Here is a 23,553-nt window from a genome sequence, read left to right on the forward strand (position 1 = left end):
ACCTAACCTAAGTGTAGTACAAGGTAATAAGTAGGTGATGTATTCTATAGTATGGTAGGCTATAGTATGGTATGCTATAGTCTGGTATGCCAAGTCTGGTATGCCAAGTCTGGTATGCCAAGTCTGGTATGCCAAGTCTGATATGCCAAGTCTGGTATGCCAAGTCTGGTATGCCAAGTCTGGTATGCCAAGAGTCCCTCTAGGTTCTAGTCAGCTCCATACTTCGAGAATGAGAGAGGTGGGAATCTCTTTCTGGGTCTCGAACTCTAACATCCCGCGAAGGGAATCAGAACACTGGAAGCTGGATTCTCTGTGAGCAGGGATGACAGTGTCTCTTGTCAGTGCGTCAGGCCGGGACACGGGCTTCTCTAAAGTCGAGGTCTCCTCCTACTTGCTTTGGCAAGGGAAGGTATATTTATACCTGGTAGGTGCCTTGTAATGTTAGCATTGACGTAAGGTCGAGCAGAGGAAGACGTCAGGAATGAACCCTTAAGGAATAGCGGTTCATGCATAATAAATGAGTTCTTGGTGAAATCAATAATCCTGTGCTAGGGGAACTCCCAAGAGCTTAAGGGTCTGGTTTCTAAGAACTCGTTGTGACGTCGGGGTGGATGAATGTAGGTCACCATGCCTGTATTTGGATAGCATGGCTAATGCCTAAATAAGAACTGAGATCTTATGCCTATGTAAGGGCAATGCGAATTGTGCCTACTTAAGGACATGTTTCAGGAAAACCTAAAGCGGAATACAACACCCACTCCACTTTCGAATGAACGATAATACTAACTGCTAAACATTAAACTGAGTACCACATGTTGCAAAACACATTTGTAAAAGCATACTAAAAGAAGTTATTTAAAAACTTTTGCTAAACATGTAATGCAAAGGTACTGTACATTTTAAAGCAGTTTTTCATTCCAAGCATATATCGGAATAAATGCAATATGAATGAATAGAAATATATACATATGACGAAATGGTTAACAATTATTCAAAAAACAAAGCCATTTCATAACATGGTACTAAATAAAATAGTGGTAAATAAGGTGACAATGTATCCCTTGAAGTATTCAAATAAGTCCGTTCTATATGAATAGTTCTACTGTAAGCATATTGAATTGCCGTGTATTTTCAGATTTAGAGAAAAAAATTTTTAGGAAGAGTTCCAAGTTTTGTTCTGTTTTGAAAATATGGAGGCCAAATTCATAGCTTCCCCGGTACACTGTGTCTGGTGTAAACTGGGTCTGGTGTAAACATGAAATCATCTACTCCTGTAGACAAAAGATTGTCTACTGATGTCTGTGATAGCTGGAATACCTCGTTTACAAGGTTAACTGCACAGAGATGTGAAGAATTGCCTTCAGCATGGGATGCCGCAGCAATGTTCGCATCCGTTGTAACCTGTGTGCCGGTTGATCCATCTCATACTTCAGCAGCAGCAGGAAGCGTCTGTGAGATCTCAGCGAATGCCGTCATCAGGATTGGTAGCCTCTGGGGACAACACAGAGAATGTGCCCTTATAGGGTCCAGCAGAGTATCGATACCCGTTGGCATGACTGATGGGAGTGTTAGACAGATGTCTAGCACGCATTCTTCACCACAAAGCAGGCAGCGTAGAACAGGTAAGATGCAATCTTGCCAGATTGGTTTAAATGCGAGAAACCATGTTGTATTACGTTCCCGTAGACGAAGTATGCCCAAAAGTTGCACTATGCGCTCACGGCACTTCCGCTCTAGGAGAGCTTTCTCCAAGTTGCTGGGAGTGACGCCGGTGGATAGGTTTGCCATAGCGTAGTAGTGGGAATAGAAACAGGATTCCTGCAATGAGTGCTAGAATTAATGGCAGACCACCAAAAACTAAATGCACGAAGTTTGGAAGGATTCCAAGGACTGCCTGAATAGGTGTTAACAGTCCTGAACAGATGGTCTTAAATACATGTACAATCCCGCTCGTATCAAACATGTTTAAGATGCGTCCCATCATTTCTACGAAATGTATAGGGCAGTTTGTACGTATTACAGCTTGTATCTCAGCCGAAGTCCTTGCAATTTGTAGAACATGGGTTTCTTTGGCCAGGGTCAAAGGCACGGTCTGTTGCAAAAGCATGGCTTTCATTCTGCTTAAGGTATCAAACCATATAAAAGAAACAGTCAATGGAGGACATACAGGCGACTCCCTGACTGTGTATTTGGGGGAACAATACTTGCATACAAAAAGTAACCCTGGAGCTAACCGTTACCAGATATGGGAATCCTGGCAACATGCCACAGCAACTTGATCATTCAACATGCGGTAACTTCCATTAGAAAGTTGGCCAAACGTTGGATTAATCACAGCAGCGGGTGTACCCTGCAGGTGGCAGGACAAGTTTGCCACAGAACCATTACAAGCCCCGTGTAAAGAAATGTCCTGACATATGAGTGATCCGCTCAGTGCATTTTCACAGTGTTTACCGCTTAGAGACACTTCACGACCCCCACTCCAACATTTGTATTCGTAAGGTAAATCCCAGGTTGTCTTAAAGGATTCTTTACCCAACCTTTCATATTTGCCTGTTTGCATTTGTTTGAGGCAATACTGAAAATTAAAAGTAGTGACAGGCAGAGTTATTTTGCCATGGATAAGTCATTCTATAAGCTGGTTTTTCTGCTATCATAAATGGTAATTTTTCTCGTTTTTCAATGCTCAGCACTGTATACTTTGTTCCCCTTTGTGCCAGTTCGATCTGTTTATCCGTGAGATTGTATTCTGAAAACAGAGACGACGTGTTGATAAAACGCCAAGGCACGTAGCCTGCACGCAAGGATTGCAGCATCCAACCTAATAACATAGTAGAACGCAACTGAGATTGGCCTTGTTGTAACATGTCTAAATCTTGTTCCTGTATGTCAATAGCAGAGGATAAAATGTTGTCCAGTGAATATATTCTGGATGACAACGTTGTTAACCCATTGTCGACCACAGTGAGTGATTTCTCTAAGTTAATACGATCAAGCTCACGTATTCTTTCTGTGGCCTCTGCCTGTGAAGCCTTCCATATTTCATTATAAGCAGCATAAATGCTGGCCTATATGAAACATTTTTGACGCGGTTTTCTTGGTCTTAACAAGAAATCCCTAAGGTCTGCGTCTTCTTTAAGTAAAGATAAGTGTTGTTTCACATCCTCGAGTGTTGATTTTTGTAACCAGTTGAGGCACAATTTTCCTACACTGTATGTTACTACCCCTGGGTGCTGTCGTTGAACATAAGGTGGGTCTGGCCTATGGATAGTAAAACCCTGTATTCTATTCAGGAATCTTTTTTGACAGATGTTTGTGTCTGTGGGCAAGAGCAACCAATTTTTCCAATCAAGATCTGATCTGTTTTGTAGTATTGTGTCTACTGGGACCTCTCCCTGTGTGGTGCTATTACTTGCAGGTGTTGGTACAGAAGGTGTGTTCATGTCTTTGAGCTTGGCTAATCCAAGGCAAGGCATTTGTTGTACAGTGTCATTCAAAAACATTATTTGCTGTGGGATGATACAGGCTCTAAAGAAAGCTTCTATCCCCTGCACTTGCCAATCTTTAGAACCTCAGACAGATTTTGTGTCGATTGGGTCTTTCCAAAAGTTATACCCTTGTCTCCACAGTTGGGCAATAAAGGCTGCAGAATAAATCTGTTTTGTATTAATTAACATATTTTTTTGTTCTGTTTTGTTTACATATCTATAGAAAAATGTTTCTCGATCAGATGTATTGTACCCTGAAAAATATGGAAACTTATTTGTAAACGTTTCTGAACTACCCTTTGGTGGTGTAGGACAATGTTCCCATTGGTTAAACAAACACATTTCTAGGTGTGGCGAATTTATGCAAGAAATGATGACCATAGTGGTTGTAACAATAAAGCTGTTCGTAATCTGATGAACCCTCTAAGTTTTAATTGTTAAAGAACGTAGCAGACCTTTCTAGGTCGGACATCATGTTATTAAGAGTCTCAAAGTCCCAATCATCAGAATAGGTACTGGAGGTACTAAAGTCATTCAATGAAATTTTAAATAAATTTGAAATTTTCAAAAGTTCTGTCGGGCCAAATATGTCAAAATCTGGTTTGTCTCAAACTATACCATCCTGTATAGGAACGGCTATGATGTTCACTGCTGACAAGTCTCTTGCTTCACGATGTGAAGATTTGTGTGGCTTTAAAAGTAAGTTCACAAACGAATGTATCTGCCATTCATAAGCACGCTAAGAGTCATTACCAAAGCTAGCCAAAGCAGAAAGAAAAATAAACCAGAAATAGTTCAATCCATGGAGAAACCAGATAAGTGTCTTTCAGAAAATGAAAAAAATCTTGTACTTGTTGTTTGAAAGTTTTTTAGGGCTGGCGTCGTTTCAGGCTCACTTGGATCCTCTGAGAACATATCAAAGTTAATGAAGTAGCCAGAAGCAGTTCGGTCAATTGTTGAAATTGCATCAGGATTCGTCGAAATCGCTGGAACCAGTTCATCACGTGTTATGTTGGTGTAGACAGGTGTATCTGAACTAACTGTTACGAGAGTTTCAAGAGGGATGAGTTCCATAGCATTGTTGCTTAGTCCTTCATCTCTTACTGCTGAATTATCGATGGTTATGAGTCTTTCAGTCTGAACCTCTTGGATAATAGCGAGAGGAAGGTGTCTGCTACTAGGTAGGAGTCCACAAGGCCTACTATTTAGTATCGACCACATAGTGTGGTTTGATGAGGTCGATTGACACAAATCTTTTCTCCTTTTTTCCAGCAAGGGGCAGCAGAAGTACTGTTCTTGTTCCGTGGACGGCTAGGACAGGTACTGGTTGTCTGTAAGAAGGTCCAAATTCCTTCTTGTCCGCAATCTTCTCTCTGACTAGAACCCCAACTTTTGGGATCCAGACAGGCCTTACTGGGACTGCCGGTTTTTCCCCAGTGGTGGTTGGCTTCAGGAACACGTTGTTTTGTTTAGATCTTAGTTCATTTAGATCCTGTAAAACAGCCAAACAATCTTTGATATCAAAGCGTTTCCACCACAGTGCCTTTACATTCGAGATCAGGAACCCACATTCTTGTCCCAAATAGGACCTCATATGGAGTGACCCCCCCAGAGACCTTCTTGGCAAAATATTTAATGAGCGTTGGACCCCATAAAGATGTTTGACCCACCCATCACCCGAACCTAATACTCTAGCTGTTATAGACTGCTTTATGTCCCGGTTTTTCCTTTCCACAACAGAATTTCCCTCAGGATGAAACGGAGAGGAGTACCGCAATGCTACGTCCAAACTGGCCATGGCTTCTTTGTAAGCATGAGAGCTAAACGCAGGGCCCTGGTCAGAATGTAGTGTGCCAATTGCGTATGTGCCGATAAAGACTCGCAACTCTTTTATAACAGTTCGAGCGTCAGCCGAGCAATGAGGCCACATCCATAGGAACCTTGAGCACAAATCTACTGCGACCATTATATATTTATAGTTATCGTCCCTTTGCAAGGGACCTCAGTGGTCCAGGTAAATACAAGCTAATGGTTTGTCTGAAATCAACAGGGGTGTCTGCGCAGAACGTTTCACTGTGGAGACCTTCATCATTTGGCATATTTCACATTCCAAAATATAGTTTTTGCTCTGTTTCCGAATGCCAGGCCACAAATATCTTTGTTTCAGTAAAGATACTGTTCCAGAAACATCTACATGGGCAGAGGCTATCCCTTCATGTGCTGCTAGGATCAGTCCTAATCTACGTTCCATGTTTGGAATTACCCTATCCCCCACTCCAGGGATTCGAGCAAAAGGAACATTGTTCGCATCAATTACATAAGAGTACTTGAGTGGATATTTGTTTGGTAACGCTGCACCACTGCCTTCGCTTGAAGCATTGACAGCCAACAATATCTCCCTGTCTATTCTCGTTTTTGAACGAGTGATCGCAGCTACGGAAGCCATCTGAACAGCCCCCTTTGCGGCTTCATCAGCCAACGAATTCCCTGCAACGTGAACGCCATCACGTTGATGGCTCAGCGTGTGTATCACGTGAGCTTTTGGTAGTTTGTTTCTCAACTGAACTACTTGTTCCCAAAGCGTTTTATGCTTTATTGTGCCACCTTTTGCATCTTTGAATACGTTTTGAAGCAAATTCTGTAAATATTCATTATATGACTGAACACAGTAAAAGGAATTGCACACTATAAGTGTGGGAAATTCGCGATCTGTACATTCAAGTGCCAGTTTGAATGCTTGTAGTTCAGCTCGCTGAGCTGTACAATCTCCTAGAGATTGGGTTTTAGTGACCATTGGTCAGAAGTTACCATCACGCATGCGACCTTTAATGATTGCGCACGCTACACTGTAAGCTTGCTTACTCCATATAGCGGGTTGTGCTGATCCGTCAGTATAAATTATAAATTCGTACTGATCGAGAGGCAGAATTTCAGTGGGCAGAGGACATTCATGTTCATATTGCAGGAACGCTTGTATTTTTAAATCAGGATCAAAAACATATTCAACATCTGCTGCAGCAAGAGAATTAACCCATTTTATCCATCTAGGATGTAAAGCTTTTGCATTTGGAATGCTCGCTTTTGTAACCGCCTCTAAGGCTGGTACTGGATTTACGACAATAAAGCGTTTGCCCTGAGCTAGTGCTCTTTCTTTTGCTACAGCCGCTTGAACTGCTGTTAGTATTTTTTCTGTTGAAGTGAAGCGCATTTCTGCTTGTGTATACAAATGTGATTTGTATGCTATTGGTACTTTTTCACTCTCATTAAATGTTAAATAGGTGAATCCGCATTTACCCGAAATTATTCGGATCACTAAATTGCGTTTATTTACGCGTGTTTATAAGTGATTTGTTGCTAACATGTTAGCTTGGAGTGAACGCAGGATTTCTGTGTGATCCGGTGTCCAATGTTTTGTTGAAAAATCAGGTTTGATTAATTCGTAGAGAGGTTTAATCCTTTCTGCGTAATTTAGAATGTAAGTTCTTCCAAAATTTAGGAAACCCAATATGGATTGTACATTTTTCAGCATTTTTGGAGGTTGGAGCAGCGCACACTTTTCTAAAAAGTTAGCTGCCAGGTTTTTGCCTTCATTTGAAAACTCATATCCTAGGAAAAGGACATTGAGATGAGCAATTCTGGATTTTTTAAAGTTGAATTTATAGCCCTCAGAGGCGAAGCCCAGTATAATGGTACTCACCCTGTTCAAGTGCCTATCTAGGTCATCGTCTGTCAGATAGATGTCATCGACATATGACAATGCCTCGTCATCATAAATTTGTAGTAACTCTGTTACCCTTGCTGAGAATAACCCCGGGCTGTTTTTTGAACCCTTGTGGGAGTCGCCAAAATTGAGGCTGGGTCCCCTGCTTTCAGGTGCTATGTTTTGACAAAAGAAACCATTTGAAATGTCCATGTGGTTTTATATTTTTTACGCACAATGTTATTCATTAATGCTGTACTATGTGCATTTTGCACAGCAAATGTTTTGGAACAAGTGTTCAAGTGTCTGTAATCCAAAACAAGACGATATGTATTGTCTGGTTTGGATACAGTAAACAAAGGATTATTCATTGAGAAGGTGCATGTTTCAATCACCCGTTGGTATTCAAGTTGATCTAAGATCTCCCTATCCTGTTTTTTAGCTTCTTGCCTTATTGGCTACTGCCTTTGTGCAGTAGGTTGATTTTGTAACTGTATTTTGTGGTGAGGTGAGTCCTCATCCCATCATACAGGATTTTTGTATAATGCTGGGGCCTGGGCAACTGCCCATTTCCTGGCATAAGTATATTTTAGGTGAATTGGAATATGGTTGGAGAAAGCTGGCATAATGATGTCCTCGCCATGTGGGCACTCCCTGACAAATGTTGGTGGCCAGTCCGGTTTGCTAGAAGTATATCATAACCCCTTGAAAGTTTCTCCAAAAAGAGTGCTTTCACTTTTCTTGGTATGTCTCCCTCCATCCGGAGTGTTATTTCATATAACTTTTATGGAGTACTAACCCTGGTGTCTACAGTCTCTACTGTGATGCACTCATTCAAGTCCACTATCTCCAGAAGTTCCTTCAGGTTCTGTAGAGCTATTGTTACTTCTGCTGCACTGTCCAGTATTGTCTGAGCCCATTCTCCGTTCTTGAGCTGTGTTCTCAGTATTCTCGGCATGTCTGATCTTCAGACCTGCTACCTTCTTTTCGGTAAATTGAGGTTTTGATTTATTTTTCTGAACGTGGACTTCACGCGTTCTTCTTTGTGATCTGACCGTCCTCTTCTTTCTGATGTCTGTGACGATATCTGAAGGGTACGAGAGCAACGTGTATCAGTATCCTGATACCCGTCAGGTTTTCTTAAATTATCCCTACTCCTGAGGTTATACCTCCTTTCAGAGGGCTCCTTTTGAGGAGACCTACCTCAGGATTGAGAAAGTTTCTCTTTTGAATTTTGTTTATTAGTTTCCCACTTTTATTTTGAAGATGTAGGATTTAGTTTAATAGAGTCCTTCTCAGGACCTTCAGACAGTTGTGGCTTCAAAGGTTTCCCACCCAAACTGTCTCTGCCTAATTCTGCATAAGATTTTTCTATTATTCTGGGTAGTTTATGTTGATGTTCTGTTACATCAAATTCCCTTAAGCGTTGCCGGATCGCCACAGATGCTGCCTCCCCTTTACTATTCGATAATATTATTGTTGAGACCTGGTCGAAGTTTTTCAGTAATTTCATACCTAAATTCAGAGCAGGCTCTGCCCCGTATTCGTTTTGAATTTGTTTTAGGACATCTGGTATTACTGCAATTGACGGAACACCATGTGTTTTAGTATAGATGGCAGCAAAGACTGTGCCCCAAGTGGTGCAGTCTTCCAGTTGTGGTGTGATCCCCATTGGTAAACAGATTGTTAGACTTCTGTGTTTCTCATAAGGGCTATTATTTGGAAATACTGCTTCGATTTGAGTAATTTTTGAGCTATCCAGAAAGTAATTTGTTCATGTTTTGTGGGCATTTTACCCATGACTGCGTGTAAAGTCTGTGGAGTTATTTTTAGTGTATACCCCTGTTGAGGGGCTTGATTTGGAATGGTCATTGGTGGTTGGACTGTGAAAGTCCGCATGACATATTGGACTAATAGTCTGTACATTTTTATTAACTCTTGTAGCTGAGTGAGTAATTTGTTGTCTGACATCTCTTCGATGTCAGGATGAGGTGTGTAGCCAGCTAGAATCAGCCATGTTGCTCCTGGTCTACCTAGTGGACCGAGCCTGGTAAGGTTTTTTTGATGTTTTAGGGCGCCTTTAAACCAGAGATTATGCGCCTGGTATGCGAGTGGAATTTCAATATCCTCGAAAGGAATATATTCCTCAGGTGGTTCATCTTCTTTAAAGAAGTGAAATACTTTTGCTACTGGATTTGATTCTGGGAATACAATCCATGAATAGAATACCTCTGTCTGAAAGGATTCATTTGCCTCTATCACGAAAACTGCTCTACCACCTCTTGGTGTTAGGCCGAGTTTTATAAGTTTTAGAGTGATGGCTCTCCTTAAGTTTGGAGGGATGTTTCTAACACCCTCATCGGTTTCATTTAAACCTGTAAAATTAAAAGCTGTTACGACTGGGTCAGCCACAGCTATACCGTTCTCGGTGTTAGTATCCCCGTTAAGGGACATTGTTTTTTGAACAATGTAGAACAAGTTTCAAGGAAACAAAGATAAGGTGCACAATATTTTGGAACACTGTGTCCTTCAACGTTGAACAAACCAAACAGCGAATATATAGGATTTTTGTCCTATTCAGCTTTGGCGGATACTTAACCCTACCCACTCCAGAAGTCAAATGGAGTATGTGAGTAGGGGTCTCTGAGAAAAGCACGACTGAGTTAATCAGTATCTAGCATTAAATTAGTGCCTTGCCCCACGTTGGGCGACATGTAGTGTAGTTCCTATTTCCCTAATAGGCTCTGCGCATTGGAAAAATATACCCGATAGATTTGGCATAGGACTGAGGTCAGTATGCCCCTATTGAGTATATTAAACTTAATTACTTTGTGCCAGCGAACTCAGAGGCCACTAGAAACTCCTTGTAAACAAGAAGGGAGTAGTTTCTGGCAACCGCATAAACATGACAACTTTGTTTCCCTTTAGGAACGGAACACTCTCAGAATCGTGGAAACAACAGATAACAGTTTCACTCAGCTAATTGTGCATGCTTAGTTTCTTCAGAGTTACACAGAAAGAATAGACGGGCATTTCAATAAAAGGATTTATTGAACAGTCTTTTTTTTCGTGTAAGAGATATGAGCTGTTACAATCGTAAGACAGTATGCGAGATATATTATGTACAGCGAAAGCAGTAGAAAGAAATGATACTGCGCTAGCATTATCTTTTAGCTATGCCACATATATTCATATACATAAATAACATAAGCTAAAATGTGAGCACTCATAAGATGCTTCTCTAACTAGTTCTACCCCAGTGTACCTAACCAAAGTGTAGTACAAGGGAAGAAGTAGGTGATGTATTCTATAGTATGGTAGGCTATAGTCTGGTAGGCTATAGTCTGGTATGCCAAGAGTCCCTCTAGGTTCTAGTCAGCTCCATACTTCGAGAATGAGAGAGGTGGGAATCTGTTTTTGGGTCTCGAACTCCCGCGAAGGAAGTCAGAACACTGGAAGCTGAATTCTCTGCGAGCAGGGATGACAGCGTCTCTTGTTAGTGCGTCAGGCGGGGATACGGGCTCCTCTAAAGTCGTGGTCTCCTCCTACTTGCTTGGGCAAGGGAAGGTATATTTATACCTGGTAGGTGCCTTGGAATGTTAGCATTAACGTAAAGTCAGGCAGAGGAAGACGTCAGGAATGAACCCTTAAGGAATAGCGGTTCATGCATAATAAATGAGTTCTTAGAGTAATCAATAATCCTGTGCAAGGGGAACTCCCAAGAGCTTAAGAGTCTGGTTTCTAAGAACTCGTTGTGACGTTGGGGTGGACGGATGTAGGTGACCATGCCTGTATTTGGATAGCATGGCTAATGCCTAAATAGGGAGTGGGATCTTATGCCTATATAAGGGCAATGCGAATTGTGTCTATATAAGGACATGTTTCAGGAAAACCTATATACGGACACCTAAAGCGGAATACAAACCTACATCACTCACTTGTTTAGGCTATCCACGTTCAAGATTGTTTTCTGTACTTTTGGATATGTTTTTTGCTCTCTCAAGCTTCACTAAGATAAGGGGCTGGAACATGTGGGTGCGCAGAAGAATTTGTGAGAAATCCTTTGCCTTTGAAATGTTTGTGGGAGATCAGCAAACTCCATAAAGTTTACTTGGCGCAGAGGAGGTCTTCTCAAAAACCTCGAGTGCATTGAGATTATAAAACTGTGGCGTGTTGACTTGGAAAGTGGGACTTTGGACCTGGAAGGATGGACAGACGCATCTTATTCAGTGTAGCAGTTCCCGGCTTGCTAAGTCTCTTGACCCAGGCTGTGAATCCCACAGTCTGGTGTGGGCTAAGATGAAGTTATTGCCACCGGTAATATATTTTCTCTGATTATTAGTATTGTAATGTGTGATTGTGTCTGTGTGCACATTCAAGTCTCCAGTGTTTATATTCATCTGATGTATTCAGTGTATATATCTTTACATCTTTCATGCTTTCCTTTGATTTCTTGCATCTAATTACTTGCATTTAACACTGCCTATTTCTTGCAGTGGACGTCCAGTATTATTATCTGCCTATTTGTAAGTGTGTTATTACTGCTTGCACATATACATATTATATATATATATAAATATATACACATATACACACACACACACGTATATGTTGTTTAATTTGACATCTGGTAAAGACTTTGTGTTAGAGAGTGTTGCACAAATAAAGCTGCACGCTTTATTCTGAAAACTGTCTTTTGATATGCCTCATTTTATGAGAGTGAAACCCCCTTCCAGGTGTTTTTCTTGCTTCACAGTGTTTTACCTCCTTGTGGGAGTCAGGTACTTCTATCATTTGGGAGTGCAAAGCAACACAATCATGACACATGCATGGGGACACTTGCACACACTAACATCTTGACATTGTGCCCAAGTAGCTTAATGAAGCATACATAAGCATGAATGATGACGCAGCCATGCATACAAATAATTGCATCTATATTCTGTTTAGCAAAGCAATAAACTTTTATTTTTTATTGTTGATGTTGAACAGCATCTGCGAAAAGCATTGGCAAAGTTAATAGGTGTGCAATTCTTTTTGACTAACAATTGCTCAAGTAACATCTTTTGAGACACGGTTATATTAGAAACCTCCAGTGCCTATGGAACATTTAGCACAACTTTAGTCATAAGAGTGTGAATTCAGCAGCTTTATAGAGGCCACTTCTTGAAAAAAGTCAGCCCAAAGTGCAAAGTACTGAAAATTCACAGTAAGAATGGATGGAAAACATAAGGATCACTTACTTTGACAAAAATCTACAAAATCCAGGGCTCTAATCCAAAGGCAAATGTCCCATTTCTTAAGGCTTCAAGTTTTTAAGAGGGAGAGGACTACAGCTAGGAGCCTCAACTGTAACATATGAAAAAGTATTCTAGCACCATTTTCTAGCATTTTTTTGCTGAAAACAATTGAAGAGCACAGCTTCCATATCTATACAAAGCACTTAAAAGTAACATGTCCTACCACATATGAAAATTCATCTGTCGATTAAAAATGCTGCTTATTTTTATAGTACCTTTGTCTTCATATATACTATTTTGTGCATGTAAACAAGCATCAGAAGAGGTGAATCTAATCCAGGTGAAAGGTTTCGGAAAACTTAGGCTGCTACATCTTTATTCAACACAGGCAGGGATATGGGCATAAAGTAAACATTCTGCTTCCTTCTGTATGACTGAAATCAAATCTTTAAGTTGTAACTAATATACAAAGATAACACGGATTTATATGCAATTTTTCAGGCATAAGGAATATGCTACTTACCAGTATGCATCTGTTCTTGGCATGTAGAGCTGCAGAGTCACACACTGAGGATAAGATCGCCATCTGGTGTTGGGCTCGGATGATTGCAGGTTGTTGTTGTCTTCGGAAGAAGCCTTTGGTCACGAGGTTGGTGACTCCTCCCCTGGACAACAGTGCGCATGGGCATCCACTCCATCGTCAGATTGTTTTTCGCCATGATGGGAAAAGATGGAGTGTATAGAAATGAAAGAAAGGATGTCCATGTGTAATGTCTAAGTAAGACGGATGCTGGAACAGATACAGGTCCCGGGGAGGCGGGCGGGCGTGTGTGACTCTGCAGCTCTACATGCCAAGAACAGATGCATACTGGTAAGTAGCATATTCCGTTCGAGGCATATGAGCTGCAGATCACACACTGAGGATAGATTATACAGCAGTGCTTCCCCTTAGCGGTGGTCGCCTGTATCCGTTGCAGCAGCTTGAAATAAAGTTTTTAGGACAGCCTGGCCCACGGAGGCCTGTTGTTTGGCCTGCACATCAACACAATAGTGTTTAGTGAAGGTATGCGTGGTAGACCACGTGGCTGCCTTGCAAATGTCTTCTAAGGGAATGTTACCTAAGAAGGCCATAGAAGCCCCTATTTTACGGGTGGAGTGCGCCCTAGGGGGAACTGTAAGTGTACGTTTAGCCTTGAGGTAGCATATTTGGATGCATTTAACTATCCACCGGGCTATACCTGATTTGGAGATTGGGTTGCCTTTATGTGGTGGTGCGAAAGCAACAAAGAGTTGTTTTGTCTTTCGAAAGGGTTTTGTCCTGTCGATGTAATAAAGCAAGGCTCTTTTGACATCTAAGGTATGTAGGGCCCTTTCAGCTACGGAGTCTGGGTTTGGGAAAAAGACCGGTAGCTCTACTGATTGGTTAAGGTGGAAAGGGGAAATCACTTTTGGAAGAAATTTAGGGTTTGTCCTAAGAACCACTTTGTTACGGTGTAGTTGTAAGAAAGGTTCCTCTAGTGTAAGGGCTTGTATTTCACTTACTCTGCGTAGGGAAGTGATTGCGATAAGGAAAGCTACCTTCCATGTTAGGAATTGTAATTCACATTTGTGCATAGGTTCAAATGGGGGACCCATGAGTCTTGTTAGAACCACATTGAGATTCCACACTGGTGCAGGTGGCAATCTTGGGGGAAGGATTCTTTTGAGACCTTCCATAAACGCTTTGATGGCTGGTACCTTAAAAAGGGACAGGTGTTGCCTATTTTGCAAGTAGGCTGCCAAGGCTGCTAGGTGTAAACGTATAGAGGAATACGCTAGATTGCATCTTTGCAAGTGTAGTAGATAGCAAATGATGTTTTGGATGGAAGCGTCCAATGGATGTATGTCATTATTAGCGCAGTAGATGGCAAATCGTTTCCATTTAGCGGCATAACACGCTCTAGTAGTAGGGCGTCTGGCTTCCTTTATGATATTCATACAGTCTGGAGGGAGATTGAGGTAACCGAACTCTAAGACCTCAGGAGCCAGATCGCTAGGTTCAGTGTTTGAGGATCTGGGTGTCTGATTTCTCCATGGTTCTGGGTTAATAGATCCGGGGAGAGGCGTAGCCTTTGATGTGGAATTAAGGATAGTTCTAGAAGCGTGGTGAACCACGGTTGACGTGCCCAAGTGGGAGCCACTAGTATTAGTGTTAGTGACTGTTGTTTCAGTTTGCGTACCACAAATGGAACTAGTGGGAGAGGCGGAAAGGCGTACGCAAATCTGCCTGACCAGTTCATCCATAGGGCATTGCCCTTGGACTGTGGGTGTGGAAACCTGGCGGCGAAGGTTGGGCACTTTGTGTTTTCGGGAGTGGCGAACAGGTCTATGTCTGGTTGTCCCCACTTTTGGAAGAAGGGGAGTAAAACCTTGGGGTGTAGTTCCCATTCGTGGATCTGCTGTGTGTGGCGACTTAGGAGGTCGGCCACTTGATTGTGGATCCCTGGGAGATGTTCTGCTAACAGATAGATGTTTTGGGGAATTGCCCATCTCCAGATTTGCTGTGCCAGTTGGGACAGTTGGGGAGAGTGTGTCCCTCCCTGTTTCTGTATATAATACATTGTCGTCATGTTGTCTGTGCGTATGAGGACAGTTTTGTTCTTTAGGTGAACTTGAAAGGATTTTAGTGCTAGGAACACTGCTAAGAGTTCCAGGTGGTTGATGTGGAGCAGTTTTTGTTGACTGGTCCATCTGCCCTGAGTGGTATGGTGAAGGAGGTGGGCTCCCCACCCCGTGAGAGATGCGTCGGTAGTTAGCACAACTTGTGGAAGAGGCTCTAAGAACGGTCGCCCTTTGGACAGGTTGATGGTGTTCCACCATTTCAGTGAGCGAAGTGAGCGACTGTCCACCAACACCAGATCGGTAAGTTGTCCGTGAGCTTGGTTCCACTGTTGTGCTAAACATTCCTGTAAGGGACGCATTTGAAGTCGTGCGTGTGGGACTATGGAGATGCATGACGCCATCATGCCTAGGAGCTGCATGAACACTCTTGCTGGAAGAGATGGATGAGTTTGAAATTGAGAGATGAGATTTTGTATACTGGCTATCCTGGCAGTGCTGGGATAAGCAATGGCCTTGGATGTATCTATGGTTGCTCCTAGATACTGATGTAAGTGGGAAGGTTGTAGGTGGGATTTGGGGTAGTTGATAGTGAATCCCAAATCGTGGAGAATTTGAATCGTGCGATGAGTGTGGAGAACGCATTTTTGGTATGTATTGGCTTTTATGAGCCAATCGTCCAGATAGGGGAAGACATGGATCTGTTGTCTTCTGAGGTGCGCTGCCACGACTGCTAAGCACTTGGTGAACACTCTGGGTGCTGTTGTTACTCCGAATGGGAGAACTGTAAATTGATAGTGTTGCCCATCTACCACAAATCGTAGATATTTTCTGTGAGCGGGATGCATAGGGATGTGAAAGTATGCGTCCTTGAGGTCTAATGTGGCAAGGAAGTCTCCCTGTTGTAGGAGTGGGAGGACTTGTTGGAGAGTGGTCATATGAAAATGATCCGAATGTATATACTGGTTTAGTAGTCTGAGATCCAGTATGGGCCTTAGTGTTTTGTCCTTTTTGGGAATGAGGAAGTATAGAGAATATACCCCTTTTCCCTGATGTTGAAGGGGGACTGGTTCTATCGCATGTTTTTGTAACAGGGATTGAACTTCTTGTTTGAGGAGAGAGAGATGATGTGAGGACATTGGGCGTTGTTTGGGTGGTATGTTTGGGGGGGATTGTATGAGTTCGAGGCAGTAGCCAGACTGGATAATTTGTCTTACCCATCTGTCTGTGGTGATGGAAGTCCAGACAGGTAGGAATTGTTGGAGTCGCCCCCCGACCGGAGTGGAATGGTCTGGGGGGAGTGGTGGCAAGTCACTGTTTGGTGGCTGGGGAGGTGCGGGTGTTGTTGTTATTGCCCCGCCCTCGGCCTTTGTTATTGTTTCCCCTATAACCTCCCCGGAAATAACCTCTGTTAGGGGATGTTTGTCCAGAATTTTTAAAGGTGGACGTGGTCTCAGTTGATGTGTTTTTGGAGCCTCCTCTATAAAAGGAGCGACGAAAGGAACCCCGGTTTTGAGGAGACTGCAGTGCTCCCATAGACTTGGCAGTTTCATTATCCTTCTTCATTTTTTCTAATGCAGTATCCACTGCAGGGCCAAATACCTGCTCTTGGTTGAAAGGTTGAGCCAGAATTGCGGTTTGAACCTCCGGTTTAAAACCGGAAATACGGAGCCAGGCATGTCGTCTGAGTAAGACGCTAGTATTGACCGCCCTAGAAGCAGTGTCTGCCGCATCTAAGGCGCATTTAATGGAGGCATTAGATATTAATTTGCCTTCTTGAATGAGGTCAGTGGCCTGGGACTTAAAGGGTTCAGGCAGATGTTGCATAAGGTCCTCAAGTTGGTCATAATGTGCCCTGTCATACCGAGCTAACAGGGCCTGGGTATTGGCAATACGCCAGTGGTTCGCCGCCTGTGCGGCGACTCGTTTGCCTGAGGCCTCTAAAAGCTTAGACTCCTTGTCTGGGGGGGGCGTTTCTCCAGTTGTCTGTGAGTTAACGCGCTTCCTGGCATTTGATACGACCAAGGAGTCTAAAGGGAGCTGGGCTTTAATGTATGCAGGGTCCTGCGGGGCTGGTCGGTACTTTTTTTCGATGCGGGGGTTGAGAACCCTCGCTCGAACAGGGTCTTTAAAGAAGTCAGTGGCATGCTTTATAACCCCTTTAATCATGGGAAGTATATGAACTGTTTTTTGTGACTGCTCAAAGGTATCGAGGAGAAAATCCTCCTCAAGGGGGTCCGTGTGCATAGTGACACCATGGAACGTTGCTGCCCTATTTATTAGTTGGCCAAACCCTAGGTGGTCATCAGGAGGGGAGGGCTTGGAGGGGTAGGTAGTGGGGTCAGGCATGTCAGGCATTGGATAAGACCAGTCATCTACCGGTGCTGTGTCTGGAAAAGTAAACGGGTCGGTTGGATCAACAGGATCATTAAATAAATCAGGGTCCGCCCCTCCCCCTAAGTCATCATTATCATCCTGTGGAGGAGGTGAATGATAGGGAGGTGGTAAAGGTAAAGGTAAAGGAGAAACAGGAGGAGGAGGGGGGGACGGGTTAGAAGGTAAAACAGGAGAAGAAGGACGAAGTGGTGAAGTGGCACAGTCCTTTTTCCGTATGGGAGCTGGGGGAGGTGTAGTGTCCAGCTTCCGTTTTTTATATGGGATGGCAGTCACATGTCCAGTGTTAGGATTGATGTAGATCCGCTTTTGAGTAGGATCTGGTCGAAAAAGTTCATCTGGCTCCGAAGGTGGTGGCGGCGACGCCCGCTTCGGGTCTTTATGAGCTGTTTTTGGTGTGGACGTAGTTTTCGGTGCCGATGATGTTTTCGGTGCCGAAGGATGTTTCAGTTCCGATGGATTTTTCGGAGCCGATGGAGTTTTCGGTGCCGATGTATGTTTCGGTGCCGATGTATGTTTCGGTGCCGAGGGACTTTTAGGCATCGATGTCGAAGAACGTTTCGGCGCCGGTGGAGACTTCGGTGCCAAGGAACGTTTCGGTGCCGATGGAGATTTCGGTCTTGAAGCCTGTTTCGGTGCCGATAGTGGTTTTTTCGGTGTTAAAGGCACAATCAGATGAGGTTTGCTCGAGCCCGAGCCACCTACAGGCTTAGATGTCTTCGGAGCCGGGCCCGAGGGCGGGGCTTCTGAAGAGGATTTCCGGTCGCGACTGGGCCCAGCTGGCGGAGTCTTGACCAATGCTTTTTTGGATGGGGCAGGGGCAGGGGGGGTGGTACTCACACGCTGCCCTGGAGTGATGAGGTCATCGGAATCGTCGGCCTCGGACACGATCTCGAGATCTTCGGTGTCGTCTTCGGGAACATCTTGAGCAAAGATGTCCTCCGGTTCTGGAGCTGGTTTGGACATAATATGGCGTCGAGCTCTTCGGTCCCGGAGGGTCTTCTTCGAACGGAAAGCGGCACAAGCTGGACAGGTGGACTCGTTGTGTTCCGGCGACAGGCAGAGGTTACAAACCTCGTGGTGGTCACTGTGGGGGAACTTCGCTCCACACTGGGGGCATTTTTTGAAGGGTGTCCTGTCCATCAGCCGCTTCCGGAACCGGTCCGAGTTGATTTCGAAGTCGATGGAATGAAGATTAAGGAGTTAAATTGATTGCTAGAAGTTTTCTGCTGGAGCGGAAAAAAGTTCATCCGAACCCAATGGCGGAAAAAAACAATCTGACGATGGAGTGGATGCCCATGCGCACTGTTGTCCAGGGGAGGAGTCACCAACCTCGTGACCAAAGGCTTCTTCCGAAGACAACAACAACCTGCAATCATCCGAGCCCAACACCAGATGGCGATCTTATCCTCAGTGTGTGATCTGCAGCTCATATGCCTCGAACAAACGCACTTCCATAGTTAGCACTTTTTAAGATATGAATTTTTCAAGTTCACAAAATGAATCACTTTTGTGCGCAACTACGCACCACTGAAGTCAATGGGAGAAAATAGAAACACGCATATAAAATCACAGTTGGATCTCAAGGTTCACCTTCAGGATTTAGGTAAGCAGCAAGGCAAAGCCCAATGTTCAACCAGCGGATTCACTGGAGCGTCCTTGATCGTCGTTGCCAAGGCCGGTCGGGGGCAGAGCAGATAGGTCAGTCAGGCAGCGTGCGTCAAGATGTTCCTGGCGGTCAGGAGCAAGCAGCTTGGAGAGGTGATTCCAGGACAGCAGAGTCGCTAACGAAGTGGGTCTCAGGTGTCTCGAGGTCCCTTGACAGGTGCTAGCTTCCTGGGCAGTTCGGGACCGCATTTGACTCTTAGTCTCGGCGAATGCTGCAGAGGGTCTGGTACCCCGGGAATTGGTGCGGTGGCAGAGCTTTGGTAGATCCTGGTGTCTCCACGCTTGGATGAGAAACAGATGTGATCTTCCGGAGATGGTGTAGCACTTTTGGTTCGGGTGCTGCCTCGTTGTCGACGGAAAGCAGCAAGTCAGTAAAACTGTATTGTGCGGTTCTGTGCCTGTGGCTGCAGGGAGCAGTACCTCCACTCCAAGGGAGTTCTTTGGCAATGTGTAGAAGGCTGGAGGGGCTCCAGGGTTCTTGGAGCCCCCTACAGTTACAGGATGAGACAGCACACCACGATTATAGAGTCCTCAAGACAGCAATTTTCGGCAGCAGAGCTTCAGTTCTCGGGTCAGCTCCTCTTCTTTGCCCTTTTCTTCTCTGTGTCTGTTGAATATAAGTTGCAAGGTCCAGGGATGCCACCAAAATGCTACATTTCAGGGCGTTAAAGGGGCTGACAGGTAGTAGTCTATTGGCTACCTACCTTTAGGGTGTCTACACCCTCTAAGTGAAAGGGGCACTACCTTAGCCCTGATAGATTGATTCCTAGCACACCAAGATGGAGGAATTGTAAAAGTCATGCATACATCACCTGCCCTACCTTAGGGATGGTGCTGGCTAAATGTGGTCAAACCTTCTCATCTAACTAATTTTCCCATCAGTGGTGGGGTTGGCATTCTCCACTATCTGGAGATGTCTGGGTTGCATTTCAAATGTTGCATCCCCTTTGAAGCTTCCCACTCTGGAAGGCCATCCTGACCTGGAGGAGGTGTGCCCAGAACAGGTCTCTGAGAGCACTGGCTCTCACCCCAGGAGGTCAGAATATAACTGGTGGAGGCAGACTGGCTGCGACTAGTCAGAGACCACACCAGGACTTGGTAGGTTTTCAGTGTACTCTCTAAGGTGTCTCCTGTGCACTTAATAATAAATCCAACACTGGCATCAGTTATAATTTTTCAAGATGGGATGTTTGGTACCAAACATCTTAGTGTACAGTGAAGCCATCATGGAGCTAGGAAACTCAAGATGTATCCAGCCCATGTACTCTTTATGGCTTCCCTGTGCACTTATAATATCCAAGAATGGACTAGATATTGTAAGTTCATATCTGTTCATGCAGATATGTCCACACATGGGATATCATTTAGTGCACCCTGTCTTAGGGGTATAAGGCCTCCAGAAGGGGTGACTTACCTTTATCACATGCGGTGTATAGGGGCATGGCACAGGGCTATGCAATGGCAGTTTGCATGGTCTTGATCAGGGGTCACAATTTGTGCTGTAGCCCTTCAGGGCCCTCTTCAGTACCAATGCTTTAGGTACCTGGGGTACCACTTACTAGGGACTTACAGGGGTTGCTGAAGTTGTGCCAATCACGGTACAATTTTTGGAAAGAAATCTGGCACTGAAAACCAGTTCACTTTCAATTCTAAATCACATCATACAACAGGCAAAAAAGTGGGGCCTAACCACGTCAAAAGAGGCACTTTCCAACAATAGGCTACTAGGCACCACAATGTGAAAAAGTATATATTCTTCCACTGTGACTTCTCAGGATGACCATCAGCAGCATCACTGGCCTGCAGTGACATTAACTCTTTCTTCACTGGAATAGGCATCAGACTGCTCCTCTCATATCTCACAGCCTTCTGTGGCCTCGGCCACTACTCAAAGCTGTACAAACTACTTCTGATTTGCCTATATTTGAGGACTCTATACCCTCCTACAAAGGATAAAATAATTGGTGCCCCAGGGGCCTTGTATATTTTTTGCAGCAACACCGCACTAATTTTTGCCTCCCCAGAGAGATACAATAAATTCTATTGACTTATTTAATACACGTTTTCTTCATTTTGTTTGCACTAGAAACTTTGTTCTGCTGCTTTATTCCACAGTTCAAAGCCGGGATACCCTCCTGGGTAATATTGCACTCTACAAATCTGCATTAATTACTTAGTAGTTTATTATGCAATGTGTGGTCTTACCTTGAGATATCTATATATTGATTACATTGCCTTCAGCCAGTCTATCCTGCTGTAGGAATATTGTCTTTGTGGGACTTTATCTTTGGTAATGAGCCACACTCTACTAACACATGCAAAACAGAGGGGAATACTGCAAAAACTCACTTGGAGGAAACACTTCTTAATTTTCTTTCTCACGGATTTCAGATGCTTATTCCTACACTGGGCCAAAGCCATACCCAGAAAGGTGGTGTGGTGGAAGCTCCTGGTCCCCCATGAGCAACAAGATTCCTGTTGCCAACATCCTTTCTGCTACTCTCACTGTCAACATGTGAATGGTAATGATAATTATTTGCCACTGCACAGAGACTGCCAGCCCGGCTGCTCTTTCAATATTTTGAGTTACTCTTGCACTTACAGAATTGTAAACATCCTTTGACCATTACAACAGATTCTCTAGTCACTGCTTATGTTCACCACATTGAATCGCTCTTTCAAAGTACTTTATTTTGTTTACAAACCTTAAAACGTTTTACAAAACTAAAATCAACAAGCAGTACCACACATTTCATTGTCATAAGAGCAGCATGGTGCATCATAGCATAAAGGGGACTGGAGGGAAAAGAAGCTCAGTGAAGAATTTTTTATCAAGTGCAGGCTAGTGACAGAAACGACAGAGTGCGTGCGAAGTTCTGCAGCAGATTGCTTAACTCTCAGAGCCATTTTGTGTAAGTGGGTGATAATATTTATTGAGCACTCCATATCCACGCCCGCTTTGAGGCACTTGCCAAAGAATAAAAGGTGCTGCTCTCACCTATTTTAGCATGGCTGGTCAGGGGGACTCTGTCTAAAGGTCAGCATGGAGGTTTCAAGAGTGGGTCTGAAAAGCAAGCAGGGTTGGGTAGAGTCAGTCATGTGTTACGGGGGTTGATGGAGCAGAGCAGTATCTCAGCTGTGTCCATTAATGGGTTAATTTGAAGATGACTTCCTGTGAAATGTGAAGGCCAAGACACAGAGAGCTAGGATGGAAGGTTTGTAGACGAGTGAGTGGTTTGCTTCAGTGATGGAGTAAAAGCAAGAGTGCTGTAATGAAGTAAACACTTTGCGCGTTGTACTCTTTCTATGTTTAGTAGCTTGAACTGCCACCAGTGCTGTGCCTGATCTTCAGAGGAGGAACCTTCCCTGTTGCTGTGTGCACTTCAATTCAGTGCGTGATGCCCTGCCTGTTTAGTATGTGTGAGGAGTGCTTGCACTGTCCCCTGTTCATAATCTATCTTTTCAGTGCAGGTGTGAGTTAATCTTGAACTGCTGCAGCTTGTGCAGTTGTTGCTCATACGTTCAACCACTAGATTACACGATTCAGTGGCTCTGCGTTTTCCACATAATTATGGATTTGCCACATAATCCATCTGCTGCAAAATTTGAAGATTTTTAACAAAAAACGTTTCTATTTCAAACAGAACACGTTACTATTAATGCAGCGAGACGTGTTGCTGCGCAGGGGAAGGCCCCTCATAAAGGTTGACTGGTATCCTTTCAGTTGCCTATTGCTGTGCTTTGGTGCTAATCTGCTACAGATGAGGTAACACTTTGCCAAGAGAGTGTTAACGTGTAAAAATAACCAAGTAATGAAGTAATACTACCACAAAAGTGGCTGCATAATTTGGCTTTTCTTGCTGCATTTTTAAGTCAACCCTGCCACATAATTTGGTACTTCACTACAACACAGTTCCAGTGGCCTTGCTTGTACGGTAAAAGTGTGTGACTTAATCTTGCTCTGCTGCCGCTTGTGCAGCTTCTATTTCGAGTGTGGAGAAAGCTGGCACCAATTCTTTGTATGTTGTGAGGTACACTTGCATTGCTGTACTTGTGCACAAGAAATTATTGCATTATGTCTGCCTGTGGTGTATATTATGTGTGTCTCTCACATCGCTTCTGCCTGTGCTGTACATTCTGCTGTACATCCTGTGTGTTTTGCTTCTGCCAGCGCTCTATATTCGGTGTGTGTGTCTGTCCCATTGCTGCTCTTCTATTTATTTCTATTTCTATTCTAACTATAGTGCCATTGATAGAAAGCATGAATTTGCATTACTAGAAAAAAGAAATGGGCACAGCTTGGTATTATTTCATGCCACATAGATCTATAGATAGTGTGAAAGCTTACCAGAATAATTTAACCTGTTTGGTGGGCCGTTAGAGAAAGTTATAATGGCATTTGAAGAAAAAAACGCTAACATAACACCTAGTAAAGACAAACAGTTATGCTTTGAAAAATGTTTGA

The 23,553-nt window shown here is 43.7% G+C and overlaps 1 protein-coding gene across 2 annotated transcripts in view; it reads right to left on the reverse strand.

The window, feature by feature from the left end:
• Window positions 1-23,553, reverse strand: part of TRMO (tRNA methyltransferase O) — a 227,917-nt gene that overhangs the window by 97,263 nt on the left and 107,101 nt on the right. The window lies entirely within an intron of this gene.

This window comes from Triturus cristatus, chromosome 2_1 (assembly GCF_964204655.1).
Source record: "Triturus cristatus chromosome 2_1, aTriCri1.1, whole genome shotgun sequence".
NCBI lineage: Eukaryota > Metazoa > Chordata > Amphibia > Caudata > Salamandridae > Triturus > Triturus cristatus.